The sequence below is a fragment of the Dermacentor variabilis genome, chromosome 4 (genome assembly GCF_050947875.1).
Source record: "Dermacentor variabilis isolate Ectoservices chromosome 4, ASM5094787v1, whole genome shotgun sequence".
In the NCBI taxonomy this organism is placed as follows: domain Eukaryota; kingdom Metazoa; phylum Arthropoda; class Arachnida; order Ixodida; family Ixodidae; genus Dermacentor; species Dermacentor variabilis.
The window spans coordinates 203889461-203894394 of NC_134571.1; the positions used below are offsets into that span (position 1 = coordinate 203889461).

General features: G+C 46.9%; 1 non-coding gene across 1 annotated transcript; it reads left to right on the forward strand.

Moving 5' to 3' along the window:
* Positions 1-222: 222 nt before the first annotated feature.
* On the forward strand, positions 223-293 carry TRNAG-GCC (transfer RNA glycine (anticodon GCC)). The gene has a single exon. It is a non-coding gene; the product is annotated as a tRNA-Gly (tRNA).
* The last annotated feature ends 4641 nt before the right edge of the window (positions 294-4934 follow it).

Here is a 4934-nt window from a genome sequence, read left to right on the forward strand (position 1 = left end):
TGCCTAGCTCTATGAGGACGCTATTGTACTGCAACCATGCATTCATATCAAGCGGCATTTTGCATCGCAGAGCTCCTTGTTCTTTTACCAAAGCACCTGGTCAGTCGGAAAGGCGTGCTTGACCTAGCAAGCGCTCGCGAGCGGACTGACCCAGAAACAGCTAAACGTTGCGCAATTTTCCTTGTTCTACAGTAAACGGTGCTGATGCCTTCTGGGGCATTGGCGTCGGTGGTTCAGTGGTAGAATACTCGCCTGCCACGCGGGTGGCCCGGGTTCGATTCCCGGCCGACGCAGTGCTTTTTTTTTCTGTCGGCACTTTATTTTAGACTTACTGCGTCAAGCAGTCATTCTCCCCTTTTTTTTTTTCTTTCCGGCTATTATAAAGTGCTCGGGCTGAGCTGTCAGTTGGTAGGTGCATGTCAAGGTCACGTGGGGAGCAAAGCCAGAGAAATTGCATGCTCCATTAGTGGAGAGAAACACTTCCTTGTAGTGTGGTTCGGTGAGAAACACTTCCTTGTAGTGTGGTTCGGTACCATGTCTGTATCTTCTCAGATGGTCCACTGTAATCATCATCATCATGGTTACACCCACTGCAGGGCGAAGGCCTCTCCCATACTTCTCCAACTACCCAGGTCATGTACTAATTGTGGCCATGTTGCCCTGCAAACTTCTTAATCTCATCCGCCTACCTAACTTTCTACCGTCCCCTGCTACGCTTCCCTTCCCTTGGAATACAGTCCGTAACCCTTAATGACTATCGGTTATCTTCCCTCATCATTACATGTCCTGTCCATGCCCATTTCTTTTTCTTGATTTCAACTAAGATGTCATTAACTCGCGTTTGTTCCCTCACCCAATGTGTTCTTTTCTCATCCCTTAACGTTACACCTATCATTTTTCTTTCGATAGCTCGTTGCGTCGTCCTCAACTTAAGTCGCACCCTTTTTGTAAGCTTCCAGGTTTCTGCCCCGCACGTGAGTACTGGTAAGGCACAGCTGTTTACACTTTTCTCTTGAGGGCTAATGGCAACCTGCTGTTCATCATCTGAGAATGCCTGCCAAAGGCACCCCAGCCCATTCTTATTCTTCTGATTATTTCAGTCTCGTGATCCGGATCCGCGGTCATTACCTGCCCTAAGTAGACGTATTCCCTTACCACTTCCAGTGCCTCGCTACCTATCGTAAATGGCTGTTCTCTTCCGAGACCGTTAAACATTACTTTAGTTTTCTGCAGATTAATTTCTAGACCCACCCTTCGGCTTTGCCTCTCCAGGTCAGTGAGCATGCATTGCAGTTGGTCCCCTGAGTTACTAAGCAAGGCAATATCATCCGCGAAGCGCAAGTTACTAAGGTATTCTCCATTAACTCTTATCCCCAATTCTTCCCAATCCAGGTCTCTGAATATCTCCTGTAAACATGCTGTGAATAGCAATGGAGAGATCGTATCTCCCCGCCTGACGCCTTTCTTTATTTGGATTTTGTTGCTTTATTTATGGAGGGCTACAGTGGCTGAGGAGCCGCTATAGATATCTTTCAGTATTTTTACGTACGGCTTGTCTACACCCTGATTCCGCAATGCCTCCATGACTGCTGAGGTTTCGACTGAATCAAACGCTTTCTCATAATCAATGAAAGCTATATATAAGGGTTGGTTATATTCCTCACATTTCTCTATCACCTGATTGATAGTGTGAATATGGTCTATTGTTGAGTAGCCTTTACGGAATCCTGCCTGGTCCTTTGCTTGACAGAAGTATCAAGTGTTCCTGATTCTATTTGTTATTACCTTAGTAAGTAGTTTGTCGGCAACTGACAGTAAGCTCATCGGTCTATAATTTTTCAAGTCTTTGGCGTCCCCTTTCTTATGGATTAGGATTATGTTAGCGTTCTTCCGATATTCCGCTACGCTCGAGGTCATGAGGCATTAGAACAATCTGCCCACCATCCTTCAACAAATCTGCTGTTACCTGATCCTCCCCAGCTGCCTTCCACCTTTGCATAACTCCCGAGGCTTTCTTTACTTCTTTTGGCGTTACCTGTGGGATATCGAATTCCTCTAGACTATTCTCTCTTCAATTATCGTCGTGGGTGCCACTGGTACTGTATAAATCTCTATAGAACTCCTCGGCCACTTAAACTATCTCATCCATGTTAGTAATGATATTGCCGGCTTTGTCTCTTACCGCATACATCTGATTCTTGCCTATTCCTAGTTGCTTCTTCACTGCTTTTAGGCTTCCTCCTTTCCTGAGAGCATGTACCATTATATCCATATTATAGTTCCTTATGTGAGCTGTCTTACGCTTGTTGATTAACTTAGAAAGTTCTGCCACTTCTAGTCTAGCTGTAGGGTTAGAGGCTTTCATACATTGGCGTTTCTTGATCAGATCTTTCGTCTCTTGCGATAGCTTACTGGTATCCTGTCTAACGGAGTTACCACCGACTTCTGTTGCACACTCCTTAATGATGCCCATAAGATTGTCGTTCATTGCTTCAACATTAAGCTTCTCTTCCTGGGTTAAAGCCGAATACCTGTTCTTTAGCTTGATCCGGAATTCCTCTAGTTTCCCTCTTACCGCTAACTCATTGATTGGCTTCTTATGTACCAGTTTCTTCCGTTCCCTCCTCAGATCTAGGCTAATTCGAGTTCTTACCATCCTATGGTCACTGCAGCGCACCTTGCCGAGCATGTCCACATCTTGTATGATGCCAGGGTTAGGGCAGAGTATGAAGTCTACTTCATTTCTAGTCTCGTCATTCGGGCTCCTCCACGTCCACATTCGGCTATACCGCTTGCGGAAGAAGGTATTCATTATCCGCATATTATTCTGTTCTGCAAACTCTACTAATAATTCTTCCCTGCCATTCCTAGAGCCTATGCCATATTCCCCCACTGACTTGTCTCCAGCTTGCTTCTTGCCTACCTTGACATTGAAGTCGCCCATCAGTATAGTGTATTTTGTTTTGACTTTACCCATCGCCGATTCCACGTATTCATAGAAGCTTTCGACTTCCTGGTCATCATGACTAGATGTAGAGGCGTAGACCTGTACGACCTTCAATTTGTACCTCTTATTAAGATTCACAACAAGACCTGCCACCCTCTCGTTAATGCTACAGAATTCCTGTATGTTACCAGCTATATCCTTATTAATCAGGAATCCGACTCCTAGTTATCGTGTCTCCACTAAGCCCCGGTAGCACAGGACGTGCCTGCTTTTTAGCACTGTATATGCTTCTTTTGTCCTCCTAACCTCACTGAACCCTATTATATCCCATTTACTACCCTCTAATTCCTCCAATAACACTGCTGGACTCGCCTCACTAGATAACGTTCTAACGTTAAACGTTGACAGGTTTAGATTCCAATGGCGGCCTGTCCGGAGCCAGGGATTCTTAGCACCCTCTGCTGCGTCACAGGTCTGACCGCCGCCGTGGTCATTGCTTCGCAGCTGCTGGGGACTGAGGGTCGAGGTTTTATTGTTGTATTCATATAGGAGGTTGTGGCCAAGTACTGCACCAGGGTGGTCAATCCTGCTCTGGTGAGAGAGTGCGTTACCGGTTCTGGTCACCGGGATCAGGTCGCACTCCAAGCCTGTTTACGCCAATGTGAGCTCGGTTAAACCGCACAGATGGCATCCAACTGGAGAAACCTTGTAGTTTATGACCTGGACATGAGTGGTCATAAATAAGTGCGAACGGTCGAGGCGAAGGTATGGCATTCCCTGATATAGTGATAAACTAGAAAAACAGAGATAAAAAAAGAAAAAGGAAAACACACAAATAAGGAAGAGAACAGGATATTTGAACTCGTGACCCTTGGATGTTGCCCGGAGAGATGGCTCAGTCGGTAGGTCCGTCAGGCCCCGGGTTACATTGAAACGGCATAGCTCCCGTGGTTCGAGTGGTTGGAAGGCATACTGTCTTGGAAAAATAGCCGCCCGTCGATGAGAGCGAAGTCGAGCTGCTTTAGAGACTAGGAAAAGCTTAAGCATGTGCGAGTGGGGGCGCGGCACGCTTAGCGTGGGAAGCTCGTCCGAGTAACTATCCCAAGGATTGCTGCTCACGAGAGCGAAACACCTTTGTCTTATTATAATAACCCTAATATGACTACTTTCGAAAAGAGAACGGCGCAGGGGGCTGTACTACGAGTGCTATGAATATATATATATCCTTTATGGGATTGAATGCGAGCGCTGTTCATTTGTTTCTGCGTGTAGTAAGTAAGAGAACGAGTTTAAGGGAGGAAAAAGAAAACTACTAATCTTTAAAGTAGTTGACCGCCGGCAAGAGGAACCTAGTGTGGCCGAATTTCTGATTGAGGAACAGTGTGTGAATAATTGGTTGGTTTCTCATCAGCCCTACACCAAAGAAATCCGCGTGACACCAATTGCTTGTTCCGTTAAGCACAAGTTCCGTGACCACCGCTGACGCCTGCTACACACACGATTCAGCGAAAGTACCACATCGACCGACTTGGAGGAGACTTCTCTGGTAGCTCAGTTTCATTATGGTGGCTAGACAAACGCCTCCCTCATCCGAGACATGAGGGAGGAGTGTGGGGAACGCGGTGAAAACTTTGGCCAGCTCATCAGAGCTGGCCATCAGAGGCATCCCTCTCACCGATGACGCCAGACAAGTCGATGCTAACATCATAAATGACCGTAATCCTCTAGCCCTGGCCGCAAAGCGAATCGGTTCCACCACGACCATCGTCATTGCCTTCGACGGACCTGACGTACCATACATGGTTCGGTATGGCGCAACACTAATCCCATGCTCCCTGTACCGCAAGCAGATCGATATCTGTTACCACTGCGGCCGTCTCGGGCACCGCATGGACGTTTACCCGCTCCCTACTAACAAGTTCTGCCGGGGCTGCGGAGCTCGCAACCCAGATCAAGATCATCAGTGTACACCCAAGTGCATGTTGTG